This window comes from Arvicola amphibius, chromosome 5 (assembly GCF_903992535.2).
Source record: "Arvicola amphibius chromosome 5, mArvAmp1.2, whole genome shotgun sequence".
Taxonomy (NCBI): domain Eukaryota; kingdom Metazoa; phylum Chordata; class Mammalia; order Rodentia; family Cricetidae; genus Arvicola; species Arvicola amphibius.
In genome coordinates, this window is record NC_052051.1 from 33,365,712 (window position 1) to 33,388,141 (window position 22,430).

At 39.7% G+C, this 22,430-nt stretch overlaps 1 pseudogene; it reads left to right on the forward strand.

Moving 5' to 3' along the window:
- The first annotated feature begins 9,824 nt into the window (after positions 1-9,824).
- On the forward strand, positions 9,825-10,892 carry LOC119815450 (annotated as a pseudogene).
- Positions 10,893-22,430: the final 11,538 nt, after the last annotated feature.

A 22,430-nucleotide genomic window follows, 5' to 3' on the forward strand; every position in this document is an offset into this window, starting at 1 on the left:
CCAGGGGCTCTCCTTCCTCACCTTTCTCTCCTTTTCCTCCTGTAGGCAAAGCTCTTTGGAACTATTTTATTGCTCTGAATCCTTCACTTTCTCCCCCCGCCAAGTTTGTAGCTCTCCAAAGTAAATCATAAATTCCCAAATCAGAGATATCCTAATACCCTCAATCATTAAGAAAATAAAACCTCAAGGAAAGAGCTATCTTATGTGGGAGCTATTATGGAGCTAGCATGAAACCTGGTACCAGGGAAATTTCCAGGAATCCACAAGGATGACCCCAGCTAAGACTCTAAGCAAGAGTGGTAAGGGTGCCTGAACTGGCCTTGCCCTGTAATCAGATTGAGGACTACCTTAATTGTCATCATAGTACCTTCATCCAGCAACTAATAGAAGCAGATGCTGAGAACCACAGCTAGGCACTGGACCAAGCTTCCAGAGACGAGTCCAAGAGAGGGATGAGCCATAATGTGAGCAAAGGAATCAAGACCATGATGGGGATACCCACAGAAACTGCTGATCTGAGCCAGTAGGAGCTCACTGACTCCAGACTGATAGTGGGGGAATCTGCATAGAACCAAACTAGGCCCTCTGAATGTGGGTGATGGTTGTGTGGCTTGGGCAGTCTGTGGGGTCACTGGCAGTGGGACCAGTTTTTATCCCTATTACTTGAACTGGCTTTGGGGAATTTATTCTTTTTGAATGGATATCTGGCTCAGCCTAAGTATAGTAGGGAGGGCATAGGTCCTTCCTCAAAGTGAGGTGTCAGACTTTGTTGACTCCCATGGTACTTAAGATTCCCATTAATTAAAAGCCATCCATATAAATCCTTTAGTTTATAGCATTATTCATTCTCTAAAGTTGCCTGTATGAGATTGCAATCCTAGTTTGTACTTGAAAATAAATACCCAAACCTTTATACTTTATTCTTTATTAGCTATAGCACAATAATTAGTCCCCACACCAAGGTTGCTTTAATTTTGTAGGTAGCAGAGATAAAAGCTGCAGTGTTCTTCCAGGCATCAGCTTCTTTATTCAGCGTTTCTTTCATCCCCCAACTTGATTCTTTGTCAGATTCCGCAGAGTTCTCATTAAAACATACCTTGCTGTCCTGCATCCAAGACTTTCTGATTTAGTAGATCAATCATTGGCCTTGGCAATTGTTCCCTTATGCACATGTAGAGACTTTAAAATTAAAAAGCTGAACTTGTTGATGTGTGTGTGCTGGTGCAGGCCTGTAATCTCAGCACTTGGAAGGCAGGAGAGGCAGGAGAATCAATAACTGTGAAGCTAGCCTGAGCTACACAGTAAGACTTTGTCTAAAACACAAACAAAAAAAATGAGACTGAATGAGTGATGAATATAAACAAACTAAAGAAGGCTGCATGAATTATACATTTGCACATCTCAAACACATATTACATCCACTAACTAAATAAATAATGGATTTATTTTTCCATTTTCATCATTATTGTGTTGGTTCTATTTGATTTTCTAAGTGAATTGGAGAATATTTGGGGAAATCAACAAAAACAATGGCATATATGGTTGTCCTACCCTATTTGATGTAGTGGTGCATCTCATCTAACCCAGAACCATGCATTCCCTAGTTAGTTTTCAATCTTTCCCGAAGGCAGGAACTTTTGGTTGCACGATATTTTCAGAGTTTTTAGATAACGAGGAAAAAATGTCATCCTAGACTCATGGTACAACCAGTAATTGTGCATTTAACTTTTAAGAGTGCTTCGATGTAGGAATAAAAGTGATTATGAGTTGTAGTGATATTTTGTTTGTAATCTAACAAATAAAACTTGCCTAAAGACCAGAGTGCAGATCTAAGCCATTAGTTAGCCATAGAGGCTAGGCAGTGATGGCACACACCTTTAATCCCAACACTTGAGAGACACAGAGGTGGATGGATCTCTGTGAGTTCAAGGCCACCCTGGGCTACACAAGATTGACTCTGTCTAAAAGAGAAACAGAGCTCACACAAAGGTGACCTAAACAATTGGGATCCCAAGCTTTTAATCCTAGCATGAGAGAGGTGGAGACAAGAATGACATGGCTGGGTGGAGAGGGGAATATAAGACGGAAGGAGACAGGTGCTCAGCTGCAATCTGAGGATTCGTAGATACAGAAGCAGTCTGAAGATTTGAGACAGGATCGCCCCTTCGGACTGAGCATTGGTAGAGGCAAGAACTCTCCAGCGACTGCTGCTCTGCTTTGCTGATCTCTTAGCTTTCACCCCCTACTCTGAGTTTTTATTATTAAGAACAATTAGAATTTCTGTTACAATGAGGTAAAAAGAATTAAGGGCGTAGGAATGATTGGTTAGCACGGATTCTATCTTCATCAAGAGAACACTTATCCAGGAACTTCCAAAGACCCTGAGGTCGCCCCACTTTAAGCTATCTTTGTAACCCAGTAGCCATGTTATCAAATCTGATGAATGGCTTCTGTCATTCTTGGCCAGTCTCACCACAACTACTTGCCCCATTGACTGTTAAATGTCCCAGCTGATGCTATATCCTGCCAAGTCATACAGCCTCCGTTTGTGGTTCCATATTAAGCTATTACTCCATGTAAGATTATATTAAAATCAGGGATTTTGTGTTTAATTATATGGCTCCACTAGTCAGGCCACAGATAAAGATGCCTTGTAACATCATCTGGGATTATTCATGCATTCTTCTTCTTATTGCCTTGTTTTGTCTAGACACAGACTGTCAAAAGCAACACAACTAATTGAATTATCTTAAGATTAGCCCATTTAGTTGATATTTACAGTGAAGAATAACTTTGTTATTAATCCATTTTTTAACACATAAGGGATTTATGCTTAAAACAAAGCCCATCTTAACTCATGAAAAGCTGGGTTGTCATCTAGCCTAGAGACCACACTGCACTGAATAGACAGCATTATATTCCAAGAGCCATGATGAATTGAAAATGCATTGCCCTTTTCCACTGGTTGAAGAAGAAAGTCCTTGGCAAGGCTATGGGTGCAAGAAAGACTGTGTGGTCATCAGCTTCCTTCTTTATATTTTACTCTCACCTGATTGAATATCTGTAAGTGTTTTTGCAATTTTTCTATAAGTTGTAAAACATTAAAATTCAGGGCTGGAGAGAAGCTCTTGTTTCAAACCTGGGAATTACTCCCAGTACCTGATGGTTCACAGCCACAGGTAACTCTTGTGCTAGGTATCTGACCCTCTTCTGGCCTCTGCAGGCATCAGGTAGGAAAGTAGTACGTATACATACATGCAAGCATGTGGAGAGATAATGCAGTCCTGAGTGAATGCCTATTGCTGACATGAGAAGGTCTATGCCAAAGATCACAGTGGTAAGGCTTTTCTTCAGCCTCAGAGGAGTGACTGGAAGGAAACCTATGGTTGATGCTGTATAAATCTGATGATGAGCCATGACTGGGAAACTCATAGGCCTTAGGAATAAACCTATCACTATTAATTTCCTAATTAGATGTAGTATCAAACTGTCCTCTAAATACACATCTCAATATCCATAAGTTAGTGCAGTTGCTTTCAGTCCTTATTAGCGAAGTTTTTTTGTTTAGTGGACAATGGAGATTTAATTCAGAAGCACAAAGTGCAAAATCAAACTCAAATTGTAACATGCAAGGAATAAGTGTCTGTGGACTGAGGACTGCTCAATCACAAATAGGATGTTCATTTTGTACCTCCTATTCCTCACACAAATCTTGGGAACCATGGAAAAAGAAGGATCAGAAAAACTGCAAGGGGCAGAGTCAGGTTGGACCAGAGCAAATCAGCATCTTGCAAACCTATAGGACTACTAGAGTTACAAACTAACAGCAGATGTGATTACCTGCATAAGACCTGCTTAAGATCAAGCCAATCAATACCCCGGCATGGAATGGAAGTTGCACAGAAGCTCCAATCCCTAGCTAGGGAGCTAATTGTGGTTAGTGGTAACTAGGGGATGAGAAGACAGTTTAATTTAAGGATTGATCCCTGGTGGATTGATCATGCTCCAGTGGATGGCTTCATACCCCTGCACCTATGTGCAGCAGAAATTGAACTTCTTGAGATTTAAATAAAAACAGGGAGGATACAACTTTGGTAAGAGGAATGGGGCATGTGTCGTGGATCTTGGAAGAGTTAGGGAAAGATGAAAGAGAATATAATAGAGATACACTGTCTGTATTTATGTATAAAATTCTCAAAGAAGTTGTAAAATATACTAAAAAAACAAAAAATCCTAAATAAAAGCAATAAAATATAATGTCAGTTTCTTAGTCAAAAAGATCAATATGTTAAATCATGTGGGTTCAAAGCCCTATACTACTGTATCTACCAACCTGAGTAGGAACTGTGTGTCATTGTTACGACAAGCTATTTATGTTGCAAATTGCTTCAAACATGCTTCTTAGTAGCATCTTCACAAGCTCTCTCAATCTAGTTAATCTCCAATGAGGACATTAAGACAACCAAATTTAACAGACTGCTCAGTATCAAGCGGTTGACAATGGCGGGTCACGTGACAAAAATCATGGTGTCTTTAGACGATTGGAACCAATTTCTTATTTCTTGCTTCCCTGTAGAAGGAAAAAAATCTGATGCTTCAGGAAGATAAGGACAGATCCCATAATAGGCCCTGCTTGCTGTGAAATAGACTATTTTACGCGGTGACATAAAAAGCAGGCAGAAAGGTGATGCTAATGACACTTCAAGCTCCTTCTTGATATCTTTGCATTTTCAGGTGCTGAGCGGGAAAATCTCTTGGTCCCTAATTGCTTCTGACAGTCTTGGAAATGAAGTCAGGTCAGGGGTACAGTCAGAGCACTCAGTCAGAATACCCAGACTGCAGCTGAATTTATTATGAAGGACAAAGGAGAGCTTGAAACATAGTCACAGCTAAAAAATTATAGAGAAGGGCAAAGCTGAGAATATAGATAATTGGAAGCACAATAATGATTACAATTATGAAGATGCAAAGCGTATTTCTCTAGAGCCAGAAGACTACCCAAACCTTTGCTTTAATCACAGCTTCTAAAGGTATCTGTTCTCTGGGGCATTAAAGCCATATTCTAAACAATCTGTAGAAAAAGGACTAAACTAGACAATGAAAAGAATGAAACAGATCACTATCCTTCAACCTCAGTGGCCCTAATGTCTGATATCCAAGAGAATTCATTGTCTCTCCTGGCAAGACCCTGGAAACAGCTTCCTCCATTGCCTTTGGAACCAGCCACATCCCTGAAGTCTGTGGTTTCTGCCGTCCTCCGTGGTCCAACTCAGTTTTGCTTCTTTGGGTGTTCTTTTCTGTTCACCACACACAGCATGAACTTCACATTCAGCCATCAGTTTGGATGCACGGTTATGTGCTCATTCTCACATTACTGCCCTCAGTAACAACTTAAATTTCAAATTGCCTCTAACTCTCAGCAGATTGAAGGCTTATTCCTATTTTGTTTTTAATTCTTTCATTTTTATTACTTAGTTTCACACAATATGTTTAAATCATAATCACTTCTACTCTCCCAACATTCCCACAGTTGAGCCCCTTTCCCTACACACCAAAATTTGTGTCGTTGTTTTTTATCTTGAAAGACAGATTTGGTGTTGCCCAAATATTCTTGAATGTGTGCCAAGTGCAGGCTTTTATTCTGTAAAGTGGGACTTAAATTTAATCAGAAAGTGATTAGTTACTTTCATGATATGTATGCCATTATTTCACTGGTGGGTATGTCTTTCCAGGCAAAACATTAATTGGAAGTGGAAAGGTTCATAACTTAATATGATAGACGATTACTTTTCTGACTTTGTACTTTGCATAGCACCTTCCAGCACGAGGAAAGCTAGCTAATAGGAATAAAGCTTTCAGGTCCATACCAGGTTGATTTGTCATGTCCTATGACTCAAGCATGTGGTAATAGAAGCAATAGGACTTCACCTTCAAGTTCTAGAGGGTAACCAAAAGCAACAGCAATAGGAAATAACGTTTGGGGCTCTAATTGCCCTCACTGTCCAACAACTGCCAAAGTAATTTGTATCTGGGATTTTTTTGTTTGTTTCCTTATGGTATTTAGTAGGGACACTGTTTGCCTATTATAAAGTGACTACATATTCTCTCTCTCTCTCTCTCTCTCTCTCTCTCTCTCTCTCTCTCTCTGTGTGTGTGTGTGTGTGTGTGTGTGTGTGCGTGCACACACAGACATGTGTTTGGGATTCTATGGAAGTAAATTTCTGTATGTGTTTTTTTTTTCAAAAGCTCCCTGGTGTTATTTATCTCTTGCCCTGCTCCCTCCTCTACCCTACTCTCCACTCCCCAACCCAAGTTTAACTATTTCTGTTCTACTATTGCCTTCTAACCCCTTATATAAGCCATTCAATTTCCCTCCTTTTGAATACCTCTACCCATAGGCATTTAGTAATTTCCTGACTTTTGTGGGTATTTTTGATGAAACACTCATATTTGAAGAGTTAATGCCAATATTCACAGATGATACGAAAGCATGAGACATTTGTCTTTCTGTGTCTGGAATACTTCACTCAGAATGATTGTTTCCATACCTGAAAACTGCATGATTTCATTTTTCTTAATAGTTGAATAATATTCCATTGTATAGATATACCTAACATTTTCCTTATCTGTTCATTGGTTGATGGACATCTAGGCTCTTTCCATTCCCTGGCTATTGTGAATAGAGCAGCAATAAACATGAATGAACAGGTATATTTAATGCAGGGTATAGAGTCCTATGGGCATAAAATCAGGATTAGTTTAGCTGGGTCATAGGATAAATCTGTCTTTAGCTTTTTGAGAAACATCCATGTTGGCAGAGACTGCTCATCATTTCCCACCCAGACCAAAATTAATCACACAGAAACTATATCAATTAAAACAGCCTTGGCCAATAGCTTGGGCTTCTTTCTAGCTAACGTTTACATCTTAAACTAACCCATTTCTGTTATTTTGTATTTTACCATGAGGCTTGTGGTTTACTGGTAAGGTCTCTGGGTGTCTGTCTCCTTCAGCAGCTACATGGCATCTCTCTGACTCTGCCTTCTTTTCCCCTCTGTCTCAGCTTGGAATGCCCAGCTTGCTCTATTCTGTGCTACATTTGGACCAAATCAGATTCTTTCTAACCAATGGCAATAGAACATATTCACAGCATAGAGGGGAAACCCACATTACTTCCATACTGTTTCCCATAGTTGATGCACTAGTTTGCATTCACACAGTGGTCAATAAGTGTATTCTTTTCTCCCACATTTACACCATTTTTTTTGTCTTGTCTTAGCCATTTTGACTAAGGAGAGATGAAATAGCAAAGAAATTTTAATGTGTATTTTTCTGATAGCTAAAGATGTTGAACATTTTTAGGAGTTTCTCACGCATTTGTATTTTATTTTTTGAGAACTCTGTTCATTTTCTATGACCCCGTTTTATTTTATAGTTTGTTTTCTTGTTTAATTTTTGAGTTCTTTATATATTCTACATTGTAACCTTTTGTTGAGTTTATAGCTAGTAAATAAATTTCTCATTCTGTAAGCTGTCTCTTTACTTGAATGAAGATGTTCTTTGCTATACAGAAAGTTTTTAGATCCATGAGATCCATTCATTGTTGATCTGAAATTCATGTGGCACTGGTGTCCTATTCAGAAAGACCTTTCTTGTGGCAATGACTTCATCATATTCTGTACTTTCTAATTTATCAGATATTGATTCATTTGGAGTTTAGTTTTATGCAGGTTAACAAATAAAGATCAAATTTTATTCTTCTACATGTAAATCTCTAGTTTGACTATCATCATTTATAAAAGATGCTGTCTTCTCTCCAGTGTATACTTTTAGATTCTTTGTCAAAAGTGAAGGGACTCTGGGGGTGTTGGTTTGTATGTGGGTCCTCATTTCTATTGCATTGATCAATGAGTCTGTTTGTGTACAGATACCATGGTGGTTTTATAACTTTAGTTCTGTTCTGTTGTATAACCTGACATCTTGGATAGTGATCCCTTTAACAGTACTTGTTGTTTGAGACTGTTTTGTCTAGCTTGGGACTTTTGTCTTTCCATATGAATTTTAAGATTGACTTTTTTCAATTTCTGTGAAGAATTGCATTGGGATTTGATAAGGATTGCATTGCTTTTTTTTTTTTTTTAAAATCTTCTTTCATATAATATATCCCAACCAAAGTTTCCCCTTCTTCTACTCCTTCCTGGCCCCCTTCCCACCTGTCCTCTCTTCCAGATCCACTCTTTCTCTGTTCCCCTTCTGAAAAGAGATCTCCCAGAGATATCAACCAAAGATGGCATAACAAGGTGCAAAAAGACTGGGCACAAATCCACATATCAAGGGTGGCAAGTCAAACCAGCAAGAGAAAAAGGGTCCAGTTTTGTGTAAGGCAAGAGCCACTGGCCCTTGGTAGAAAAGGCTGTGATTCTGCTACAGAGGTATGTGAGGTAGAAGATAAGCAAGAAGATCAGAAAGGTTGGATAGAAGAAGGGTGGCAACAGAACTCAGCTCTGGTAGATGCAGATACCCTGGGAAATAAAACGTATTGGGGGGGGGGATTAGTTGTTAGGAAATGAATTAACAGGCAAACTTTGCTTTTGACTCTGAGAGTTAAAAAATATAAAGACTGTAGGGAAATGAGGCTAAACTGTGTCAAAGAAAGACCACAAACCTAGGAGTCAGTAAGCTGCACTCAGGCCCATGATCTGCCCCTCCATCTCCGAGTCAGTGGATCAGTTCTTTCTGTCCTTCCTGGTTCCCCATCAATAAAAGAACTGTAAGTAGACTTACCCCAAAGCTCTGCTGTAGGGAAGAAAAAGTAGTACACTTCAGAGGCTGCTAGTGTGATGTTTAACATTTGAACTGCTTTTAAACTCTTATTTCTTAGTAGTGTTGTGTAAGTGAATGGTGGAAGGTACACATGGCACACTGTGAGTGTGGGGGTCAGAGAAAAACTCTGTAGTATTGTTTTTCTCCTTCCGACATGGGTTCTGGGAGCTAAAATTAGGTCACTAGGCCTGTGCAGCAGATGCATTTACCTGCTGGGCAAACTTGCCATCCCTGCTATTTTTTAATTTGCTGAGTTTATGTACTTTGGAAATTAACCATTAGCATGTATATGGTTTTCAAGTATATTTTCCCATTATTCTCTTTAGCATTATCTTGAACAAATATGATTTTCTCCTGTTATTCTTGCTTGATCTTCTTTTAAACTCTTCATGATGGCGAAGAGAGCAAATAGAGATCTCGATAAGTATAAGGTGACTTTGACATTATTTTGCCCAGATGTTTTATTTTCTTTTTGAGATTATAATATAATGACAACATTTCTCCCTTTCCTTTCCTCCCACCAAACTTTTCCACGTAACCTCTGTTCTCCTTCAAATTCATGGTTCCTTTTTCACTAATTGCATTCACATTTGTGTAAAATATATTGCACAAATTATGAATATATATATATATATATTACACACACAGGCATACATATATATATAGTTTTAAATATAGCCTGCTGAATGCATATAATATTACTTGTATGTATGTTTTCAGGATTGACCATTGAGTATTGAACAACCAATTGATATGCTCTCCACTGGGGAAGATTACCTGTCCCACTCCCAGCTTCCCTCAGTTGCTTATAGTTTTTGTTTTATTGTGTAAGGCTGAGGCTCTAAAAGCTTTTCCCCATCTGCTTTGGCATGCCCATTCATGTTGTCTTTGCTTGGCTCACATTTAGAAGCACATGACCTGTTAATGTAGACTCCCTTCCTTCTACTAAGATCTTCCCCTAGTGAATACTGAAATTATAAAATTGAGATGCTGTGGCTCTCTGCTCCTCCCTGTTCTAGAGACAGCCGCTTCTTTTCGTGCAGTGCCAGCCTCGTTCCAGAGACACGATGGTGAAGGTCGGAGTGAACGGATTTGGCCGTATTGGGCGCCTGGTTACCAGGGCTGCCTTCACTTCTGGCAAAGTGGACGTTGTTGCCATCAATGACCCTTTCATCGACCTCAACTACATGGTCTACATGTTCCAGTATGACTCCACCCACGGCAAGTTCTAAGGCACAGTCAAGGCAGAGAACGGGAAGCTCGTCATCAACGGGAAGGCCATCACCATCTTCCAGGAGCGAGATCCCGCCAACATCAAATGGGGTGATGCCGGCGCCGAGTATGTTGTGGAGTCAACCGGTGTCTTCACCACCATGGAGAAGGCTGGGGCCCACTTGAAGGGTGGGGCCAAAAGGGTCATCATCTCCGCCCCTTTTGCGGATGCCCCCATGTTTGTGATGGGTGTGAACCATGACAAGTATGACAATTCCCTCAAGATTGTCAGCAATGCTTCCTGTACCACCAACTGCTTGGCCCCCTTGGCCAAGGTCATCCATGACAACTTTGGCATCGTGGAAGGGCTCATGACCACAGTCCATGCCATCACGGCCACCCAGAAGACTGTGGATGGCCCCTCTGGGAAGCTGTGGCGAGACAGCCGTGGTGCTGCCCAGAACATCATCCCTGCATCCACTGGCGCTGCCAAGGCTGTGGGCAAAGTCATCCCAGAGCTGAACGGGAAGCTCACGGGCATGGCCTTCCGTGTTCCTACCCCCAATGTGTCTGTCGTGGATCTGACATGCCGCCTGGAGAAAGCCGCCAAGTATGATGACATCAAGAAGGTGGTGAAGCAGGCATCTGAGGGCCCACTAAAGGGCATCCTGGGCTACACTGAGGACCAGGTTGTCTCCTGTGACTTTAACAGTGACTCCCACTCCTCCACCTTCGATGCTGGGGCTGGCATTGCTCTCAATGACAACTTTGTGAAGCTCATTTCCTGGTACGACAATGAATTTGGCTACAGCAACAGAGTGGTGGACCTCATGGCCTACATGGCCTCCAAGGAGTAAGAAGCCTGCCTGCCCTGACCACCCATCCCAGCAAGGACACAGCAAGAGAGAGGCCCTCGGCTGCTGAGCAGTCCCTGTCCTAACTCAACCCTTCACACTGAGCATCTCCCTCACAGTTTCCATCCCAGACCCCCAGAATAGCAGGAGGGGCTTAGGGAGCCCTACTCTCTTGAATACCATCAATAAAGTTCATTGCACCCCTCAAAAAAAAAATTGAGATGTTGTCAGGTTAAAGATGAAGAAGTACCTTTGAGAACCAAGGGCCATATACAAATCTGTCTTGGAGCTCAACATGGAATAGCAAGAATGAGAAGACAATCAAGGGCCGCAAGTGCTAAGCATTCATCCACTCTCTTCCTGCTTGGCTCTTTGCTGGATTCTAATTTGTCAAGGATGGTATGTAATGCCTGTCTTGTGGTCTCAATCGTAATACCTCAAAGTATTTCACAAGAGAGTAAACATATTAAATCTGAAGTTTTGAAATCCTATTCTCTTTTAGTCTGCCTTTTAAACAGGGTCTTTGCTGTTTAAAGGCTGGGCTTGAAATGGTGATTCTCATGTCTCCGTTCCCCTAAAGCTGTGGTTAGTGTTGTATACTGTCTTACTTAGATACTATCATTTTAAACCAGGATGATTTAAGACAGAGACAATGGATGCTAGACAACTTGACATAATTTGAGTAAAGTGTCTAGAAATAGTTTCCTGAAAAGAAAACCTAACAAGCATGGGGTAATTTGATCAGAAACAAGCAAAAGTTTAAGTGAGAAAAGGCACCATATCTGCCCACGGACTGATTTCTTGCCTGGTTCGCTGACAAGGCATGGAGCTCCATCCCAGCACCACTCCTAAGCTAGACCAGACATGGAGCAGCAATTGTGCTTCCTCTAAGAGCTTGAGATGCCAGAAGTGTGGAAGCAAAACAAAGAGTAAAGGCAGTGCAATCCAGTTGCATGAACTCTAAATGTTGAGGCAGAAGAGACATTGTGGCAAAACCTCCCAGTTAAGAAAGCACCATATAAAATACATACTTTAAGTTCCCATAGAGGTTTAATTCTGAATAAGGACTCCCAGTCTTGCAAGGATGTTCTAAAGAAGCCAATAGGCCTGTGATGATAAAATATTTTTAGCTAGGTGGCAATATGAAGCAATGTTAGGCAGCCTGACAAATACTTAGATCATAGTTATCATTTCTGGGTCTAAGTGGGAATTTCAAAGTGATGCTATTCAGCGAATGAGTGAATAAACAGATGAAAGAGCAAACAAACAGTAAAACAGTAAATGAATACTATAATTAAAATGATTAAACGGAAACACCTGCCATGGAACTCTGGAGATGAACCTACCTCGATATGATTCATGGCATTCTCACAACCTCGCAATTTTAACAGTTTAACAGTCTAAGGAAACAGTGCCTAACATTCAAACATTAAAAACGGCCACGCACAGACCTGAAAATTCTCACTGATGTGACTGTCCAAATGTGAGGTGAACAAAAACAACATGACACACATGACACACATGACACACTGGCCTGGGAGAAGCCCATGATGCCTTATCCCTACAGAAAGAACAACAGACACGAGTTAAGCTGGGAGTGGGAGAGGTGACCCTTCCAGAGGAGAGCACACCAACTGGTTGTCTAGTGCCAAAGAGTCAGCCCTGAAAACATATGTAAAAGTACTAAACAGGTTCTATTTAGGAATATATATGTATATACAAATATGTGCATGTATATACACTTACAGTTGATGAAAACAAAGTCATGAATTGGAAGGAGAGCAGGAAGGGGGTATTTCGGAGCATTGGGAGGGAGGACAGGGAAGGAAGAAACATTGTAATTAAGTTACAATCTCAAAAATAAACAAAAAAGATTGTGAGTTGAATAAATTCAGGGATTTCCCCTATTTCATTGATTATATTTGTTCTTGGAAAATTTTGTATGTGTATAAACAAAGCTGTAGCTGATCACATTGCATATGGTAATTCATGTGTTTATTCCTAGCACTGAGGAGGAAGAGACAGGTATCTATGTGAGTTTCAGGCCAGCCTGGTTTACATAGTAAGTTCCAGGAAAGCCAAGGCTACCTGTATAGTGAAACCATTTCTTAAAAGAAATAAATGGCTGACCATTACTTCTGTCCACAGTGTTTGCCAGACAGGGAAACAGACATGCAGGCATGATAATAACCCTTCTCTGTCTTGTCTATCTGTCTATTTATCTGTCTGTCTCTCTTTATTCCCCACCCCATTGCCCTGAATGTGCTTCCCTCCATTGGTGGGCTGCCTGATTGTCTCCTGTCCTGCTTGCTCAAGCCAGCTGGAGTCTCCTGTACTCTCCTTTTGATGTCCAGGATCCATCTCACCCCAGAGTAGCAAATTTGTATCTATATTTTGCTTCATTTCCTGTGATGAATTCTTGCTTTTTTTCTAGCACTAGCCTGCTGTGTGACCCAGGGCAGAATATATCATGAGTCTTTGTCTTGTGAAGATACCCACAGGTATCATGCAGGGCTGTAGAGCTGTCAGATGCTGTCCTTCAACTATTACTACACATATCATTTCCTCTGTCCCTTCAGAGACTGTCTAGGATGCCTACTGGGCTGAAATTGTGACATTCCGCCACCTGTCTAGGGTTGTCTGGGGGTTAAAATTAGCTAAACCCATATATAAAGCTATTAAAAATGTGTAACTACTACACTCAGGGTAAGATGACTTTTTTACTCTCATTTTTAAAGAGATAAGTTTCTTATGATACCACTTTAAATAATCCCTAAACATTTGACTCTGTCACACACACACACACACACACACACACACACACACACACACACAGAAAGAGAGAGAGAGCTTGATAAATGAAACCTTCCATTTAACCAAGTTTAACCATAAAACTGAACCCCATGAATGCTGAGATGAAGTAACACTGGAAATTTTAGAGTCTGAAGCCCTTGCTAGCTGGACCTGGTCTTAGTCTCTCTCCCCAGAATCTAGAAACGTGGTCTTTCCATTGTAGAAGATCCACTGAGCATTGTTGATTCAATTAAAGCACATTCCCCATTCCTGATGGCTCATCCAAAAGACATGGGTCCTCAACTTCCTGTGTGCTTGCAGAGAGAGGAAGAGAGCAAAATTAATTCTCTTTGCACAAACGCTGTTTGAAAGGCCAGGCGTCTCTCTGAAGAACACTGTGTCTGGGTCCTTTGTTTTGCTGTTTCTAACAACAATAACGTCCCCTGACTCCCTCAGATACACATAGGAGCTTTTTATTTCTCCTCTATGAGCCAGAATATTGGAGAATTACATGCCTTAGTGAGAGGCAGAATGAGCGCTCTGGTGCCAAGTGAATTTACATGGCTGATATAATAGCGTTCCATTTGCTCACTGCCTTATACTAATGGAGTTGAAAGGAAAGCCAGCAAAGGAATAGGTATAGTAACAACAACACAGACTGACCAACAGACCAGATAACTGTAAAATAAGTCTGTGCATTTGTAGTCAACTGACCTTGACAAAGGTGATGAGACACACAACCTCTCTTTAAAAATTATGTTTCTTGGCTGGCTGGGTGTGGTAATTCACAACTGTAAGCCCGATATTGGGGCGGACAAGGCAGGAGAATCAAGTATTTAAGGCCATATTAGACTATCTAGCAAGTTCTAGAGCAAGCACAAGAGACCTTGTCTCATAAAACAACAAACCCACAACAGAAAAATAAATCTCCCACTATCTCAAACAACACACAAGAATAAACTCAACATTCATTAACGACTTGAATGAAAAACCAAGTGTTACTAGATCAGAAAGATTATGGCACAAAGGGAGATTCTTGTTAGTGTTTAGCTTGGGATTTTCTTATTTATTTGGTATTCAGGATACTTTATTGACAGCCTGATACGAGTTAGAGTCATTTGGGAAGGAAGAGGCTCTAAATTGAGAAAATGCCTTTGTAAGATCAGTTTATAGCATTGACATGAGGATTTGTGCTGAGTTTCATTGTAATTTGTTATGCCATGTTCAGTTGATATTCCTGGAAGGCCTGGAAGGCCTGCTTTTTTTTTTTTTTTAAAAAAAAAAAAGGAAACTGATAAGAGGTGGGACCTGGAGAGAGGGGAGATGGGAGGGAACTAGCAGGAGTGGAGGGAGGGGAGACTGTTGTGGTCTGGACATAACATAGGAGAGACGGGGGAAAATATAATTTGGGCTGTAGGCAAGTTTGTAGTGCATTTTCTTACTTAGTGGTGAAGGGTGGAGGGCCCAGTCCATTGTGAATGGTGCCAGATGACCTAGGGTGGATAAGGAAGCAGACTGAGAGAAGCAGGAGGAACAAGCTGTAACCACTCTGCCATAACCTCTGAGTCAATTCCTGCCTCTTGATTTCAGTCCTGCTTGCATTACTGCCCTGACTTCCCTAGTCTACAATGTATAAAATAAACTCTTTACTCTCCAAGTTGCATTTAATCATGATTTTTGGGGTTTTTTTTTGTCTCTGTTACAGAGACAGGGTTTCTCTGTAGCTTTGGAGCCTGTCCTGGAACTAGCTCTTGTAGACCAGGCTGGCCTTGAACTCCCAGAGAGTGCTGGGATTAAAGGCATGCGCCACCACTGCCCAGCAGTCATGATGTTTTTAACCACAGCAATAAACACCTAATTATAACATTGACATTTGGATATGATTCAAAAAGCAGAGGTTACCAAAGCAAAAACAGACAAATGAGATTTTATCAAATTACCAAACTATGAACAGAAAGGTAAGCAATCAATAGAGTGAAAAGACGATCCTACAAAAACATGAGAAAATAATTCTTACATGTATGATGGAGTTAATGGTCAAATATATACAAAAACTGCACAGCAAGGGGAAAAAATCACTCAAAATGTGGAAAAGATCTGAAAAGACAGTCTCCAAAAAAAGCATATAAAAAGCCAACGGTTGTATGAAAAAAATGAGTTATCTGGAAAATGCAAATCAATAACCATGGTGAGCCATCACATCATATCTGTTAGGATGATGATATTAATAATTTTAAAAGTCAAACAATAATAAATGTTGAGGATGATGTGGATAAAAATGGAAGCTGTGGGGAGGGATGTACAATTTTGACCACCATTATGAGGGACATGCCGAGGTCTCAAAAAGTCATTAAGACTACAATTTATGATATGATCCAGCAATCTGTTCCTGACTATACAGCTGAAGAAAAAAAATTTGAAAGAATGACCAGGGGGGTCCATGTTATTTGTAGCGCTATTCACATAACCAAGGTACAGGAGCAGATCACATGCCTGTCTTTAGATAAATGAATAATTAAAATATTAAATATCTATTTATATATCATCTTCACTAAAACAAAACCAATTATACACTTAAATATATTATAGATAAATAATACTTGTGCGGAATTGATGTTTTTTCAAAGGTAAGAGAAAAGGAGAGAAAATTTGACAAATTAGGAATATAAATATTAAGATGTGAGGGAGAGAAAAATGTTTATGCTCTTGCTAATAGACTCTTTTAAAGTAATATTATTTTTCTAATATAGTGTTTCCTACATTAGTCGCCCTGAAGACAAGAACATGAGAGGGAACTATGTTCCAAGGTGGAAGAAAAGCAAAACAAAGATGATTGTTCTATTAAAGGTTTGAGAAACACTTTAAATCTTTTATTTTAGTTTATATTATTAGAGAAATATCCAGAATACTAGCCATGTCAGTAAATACTAGATTGGGTTAGTTACTTGGAACATTGTCACAGGTCAGATGCCAGACACCCTCAGTTCATCGGATTGGGCTGCAGAGCCAGCAGTAGACAAGTAAAACCCCTAGTGGGTCACACTACACGAGGGACATTTAAATCCCGGCTCTAACCTCCCAGTCATTTCATCTTGCAAGGTAGACAGACAAAACATGCTTCACGGGGGCTATTTAGAGTGAGGGAGTCATTTCTCTTTAGCCCACTATACGGGCAAGCACAGGCTTTGTTGACATCCTCCTAAACATTCTGTGTCATTCTTCTTGTTCCTCTAGATAAAAGACACAATGAACCTTCAGAAGGTGAGAGCTTCAAGTGAGGATGAGCATCACAGTGGCAAACTCAGAGAAGCCTCTGTGCCGGAAAAAAAAAAAAAAAGGTAGAGTGGAGCTTTGTTACTTTACCTTCTGTGGATGTGAGCCAAGCACTCAAGATTACCAAGAAATGTTGGTTCGCAATAGTTAGGCTCACATTTATTTAATTATCTTTCTGTATCCACAGTCCTCACCTACAAATTGATGATATGAGTGATGTGCGGCCCACCTCACAGCACAGACAGCCCTGGAGAACACATGCTGAGAGAGGATGGGGTTGCCATAGCAACAGCATCCACCACTCTCAAATCCTCCCTCCCCTTAGCGCCCTCCTTGCCAGAGCCTCGTCTTCCCTGGAATATTTTTTTTCTTTCTTGATTTATATTCAGTGGGTACCTACTCCTTTACCACATTGAGACCTGGATGTTGTTATACAGCATCTATGATAAATACACACCATTGTTCCTAAACTAAGATGCATATGAAAATTATGAAGGACTAGAAGTCTGGGTACCTGCTATTGACTCCATGACTAGAAATTCAGCCTAGAAGTCCTCACTGATTTAATAAGCTTCATTAGTTTGTGGAGAGCCTCTAATTTCCTCCAGTAACTTATGCATAAAGAAAATGAGATTCTGAAACCACTAGAAGAAAATGAAGCAAACTCCCTGACCTCTGGCAACTTCCTGTCATATGAAAGGCAAACTGAGTAAAAGTTCATGTGCTCAGATCTGGGATAATTCTCTACCTGTGCCTGCTGCATGCACAGTCTCATGGCAACATCCATTTTCTAAATTCCTGCCATTAATTTTTCTGATCAGTTTGCTTTACTTGTCTATAACTAGGGATGATTGTAACAAATACCTAAAAATACCAGCAATACTCAAGTTGCCACAAATTTTGATTGGCTTCTGAGTAGAATTTTCACGGATAAATGTTCCTTGTGCACAACTGGGCTAAGGGTTCCCTTCCCGGACTTGGCGAATACTTTATAATCCTGGGGAATTGTGCTATGAAATAACACAGAAACAATGGATCCTGAATATTTATAAACAGAGGCAAATCTGTTTTCTAGGCTTTTGGAAATAAAGGGCTAATAACTTTGAGTCTTGTGGCTTTGAAGAATATACACTAAACACTGGACGTGCCAGTTGGGGTGAGTTAACGATACACTATTTCATATTTATTTTTTACCTGTCAGTGCTTGAAAACCAATCAAAACAGCAGCAGCTTCCTACCACTGCAGATTCTTGGTGTCCAGAAGCACTGAGTCAGAAGTCTGTGAAGTTCTCCATGTAAATACTGTCATTCAGCGAGAGGTGTCTGATCCTGCTTAAACTAGACATCTTTAGTTGAGGAGGGGTGCTAAGGGAAACAGGAAAGAGTTAGGTTCTGTCATTTGCCAACATTCCCTTAGAATAAGGAGGGGTACTTCAGTTTCAGCATCCCCGACCCTTTGAGCTGAATAATTCTTGCTGCCCTGTGCATCATGGGATGTTTGACAGCATGCTTGGTCTCCATGCACTAGATGCCAGTTGTATCCCTCTCCATTGTGTTAATGAAGATGACTCCAGACATTGCTAAATATCCTCTGGAGGGCAAAAGTGCCCTTGGTTGGAAGCTAATATTCCAGTTTATTGGTCTGGAATGATCCATCTGTGATTCTTGCCCGTAGCTACTTTGAGAACAATGTTTCCTTCCCTCGTTAGCTTTTGCCAAACTGTCTGCTTTATTTTTTCTTCCTTAATGCTTTTATTGATACATAAATAACATATTATACAACTTACCCTGTGTATAATTTAGTTTTTATATTTTCAGAGTTTTGCAACTGTCTCCACAATCCAAGTTTAGAATGATCCATTACTTCTGAAATAAACCCTCTACACATGAACTCTCCCTCCCCACTCTGCATATTCTTCACTTTAAACATCAACTAACCTACTTACTATTCCTAAAGATTTTCTTATTCTCACATTTTCACATGGTAATTTTTGTGATTTCCTTTATTCACTTAACACAATGTCTTCAAGGCTTACCTGTGTCATTTAGCAGTACCTCACTCCTTTATTTCATTGTGCAGATACACTACATTTATTACCTAATCACCATTTCATGGACATTTGGACCATCTTTATTTGGGCTCTTAAAAATAAGGTGATAAAACATGCATGTAAAAGTTTTGTAAATCCGAGTATACTTTTACAGCTTTGCAATAAGCTAGAAAAAGGAATTATTGGGACATATGATATTTTGTATTTAATATATTTAATAACTGGTAAATTATTTCCCAATGACTTTACTATTTCTTTTTTAAACATCCCTGTGAGTGAGAGTACCAATGCAATGTGCTCTTCTTTATTACATTATTATGAAACACGCAGATTTACCGGGTTGGGGAAAGTGAGGCAACATATGGTTACTCAATTTAGTGGTATTGGATGAAGTATTTGGTGAACTTCAGTGCATGACCTTTGTGGCAATAAATTTAAAGAGAGCATTTTATTATCTCCAGATAGTGAGATTCCTTTTGTTTTTAATAATGAGGAGTTACATGTGTCATTTTCTTGCTAGCACAGAAAATGTTTTGAGCAGAATCCTTGCCATGTCCAATTATCTATCTATCCTCTTTCCACTTCTCCCCACAGCTCGTCAGTTCCTTTGTCCCCCACATAGTTTTGTTTCTACTTTAAGGTCACCTATTCAAACATGATTTTACAGATATCTAATAGCAAGGTTGCTTTAATGTGACTTTTTCTGAGACTGACTTAATGTGATGATCTTTTGCATCCACTTTCTTGTCAATGATAAAACTTGCATCTTTGTGGCTAGCAGCATTTTCTTAGTGTACATACACCATGTTTTCCTCTTCTATCATTTTGTTATGGATGCTAGGTGGTTGCATCACTTAGCTATTGGAAACAATGTTGCAGTGAACATTGTTGTGCAAATATCTCTGTGGTAGGTTGACGTGGAGTAAATACTGAGAAGGAGTGTAAGTGGGTCACATGGTAGAGCTGTTTCTAGCATTTGAATCACCCTCCACCCTGATACCATAATGGCTAGAATACTTCATCTTCCCAACACCAAATGTAAATACTTGGTGTCTTTTGTCTGCATCCAAGCCAATATTGCTCAATTTCGATTATTATTATTATTATTAATTATTATTATTATCATCATCGTCATCATTATGTGTGCATGTTTGTGTGAGTGCTCGTATGCATATGCACAACATATGGGTGTGTCAACATGGGTGTGCACTCACCAAGGTGCCCACTGGTGGCCCAAGGAAATGCTAGGAGTCAGTTCTTACCTTTCACCATAGGTTCCTGGGATCCAATTTCAGATCGTCAAGTTTATGCAGCAAAAGCCTTTACCTGCTGAGTCACCTGGCTGGCTCTACATATTGTTCTCTTGATGACCACCTGACTGCATCTGAGATGCAATTTCAGTGTAGTTGTATTTGCATTTTTTTTCCTTCTCCAGGGCGGTGAGGTTGCACGTTTTCCACATGTTTTTTGAGCATCTGTATTTCATCTTTTGAGAACTCTGCTCATTTCCTGAGATGGTTCTCTAATTGCATTGTTTGATTTCTTCTTAGATCTTTTTAGGTCTATGTATATTGTAAATAATACTTTTCTATCAAATGTATAGCTAGCAAAGATTGTCTCCCATTCTGCAGGCTCTCTCTTTCTTCTTTTAACTGTTTCCTTTGTTGTACAGAAGCTTCTTAAGTCCATGAAGTCTCATTTGTTAATTTCTGGCACTACTTCCTGAGTGACAGGAAAAGTTTGCCTGCCTTGAAGTCTTTTTTTAACTTTTCCTTCTCTCAGTTTTGTTCTTCAGCTCTTGCATTAAGGTCTTTGGTAAATTTAGAATTGGTTTCTCTCACAGGATGACAGCCAGAGATCTAGTTTCTCTGTTTGTGAGCATGTGTGTTTGTGTGTGTGTTTGTGTGCATGCGTGCGTAAGTGTGACCATGTTTGTGAGGATGTATATACACGAGTGTATCTGTGTGGAGGCGAAAGGTCAGTAAAGGATGTCTTCCTCAGCTGTTCTCCAGCTAATTATTTTAGACAAGATCCTTCCTTGATTCAGTTTGCCTGGCTAGCCAGTGAACTCTCCCCCTGTCTCCATCTTCCTGATGTTGACATTACAGATCTGTTCACTGTGTCTGGCATCCACTGTGTCTGTGGATGCTGAGGACCTAAACTCAGTTCCTCACGCTTGAACAGCAAGTATTTTATCAAGTGGGCCATCTGTCCAGGCCTAGTTTATTCTTGAAATATAGATACCCATCTTTGCCAGCACCATTTGTTGAAGCGGATGTCTTTTCTCCAACATATATTTTTGGCATCTTTGTTAAAAGCAGGTGTCTGTAGCTGTGTGGGTTTATTTCTGGGTTCTTTGCTCTGTTTCATTGATCTTTGTGTCTGTTTTGTGTTGGTACTATGGGATTTTTATTGCAAACAGCTCTGCAGTACAACTTGAAATCAGGTATGGTGATAATTCTAGAATTGTTCTTTTTGTTCCCAATTGATTTGGCTACCTGGAATCTTATTTGTTTTCATATGACTTCTTTTTGTTTTGCTTTGTTTTGTTGCCTTTTTTTCAAGTTCAATGAAGAATGTCATTGAAATTTTGATGGCAATTTCAGTGAGTCTGTAGATTGCTGTTGACAACACGTCCATTTTCGCAATATTAATTCTTCCAATACAGCAGGGTTTTATTTTATTCTAGTAGCTATTTTTAGCTCACTTTTAAGTATTTTAAAGTTTCCATTGTAGATGTCTTTTATCTCCTTAGTTAGATTTCTTCCTAGGTATTTTAAAAAGTAACTGGGAATGGATTGTTTCCCTGCTTTCCTTTCAAGCATGTTTGTTGTTGGTATGTAGGAAGGCTACTGACTTTCTATGTTAATTTTGTGTCCTATCACTCTGCAGAAATATTTAACTGATCTAAGTGTTTTCTAGTGAGGTCCTTAGGATCTCTTATATATAGAATCATATTCTCTCCAAATGAAGATGCTTTTTATTTTTTTCTGCCTTCTTTTATCCCTTTTATTTTCATGTCTTATCTTATTTCTCTAATTAAGACCACAATCTTTATATTGAGTAAGAATATAGAAACTGTTGTATTGCTCCAGATTTTAACATAAATGCTTTCATTCTTCCCTATTATATGTGATGTTGTCTCCATACATTAGATCACCCTTATTGTACTGAGAAATGTTCCTACCTTTCCTAGTTTCTTCAGGGCTTTAATGATGAAGGAATGTTGGATTTGTATCTATTGCATGTGTTGAGGGGATTGTTTGGTTTACGGTCTTTACTCCATTTATCAGACACATTACATTTAATGATTTCTGTGTTTAACTACCCTTTCATCTCTGGAATGAAACCAACTTAATCATGGCAATTGACCTTTTTAATATGTTCATGAATTCTATTGACAATTATTTTATTTATATTTTTG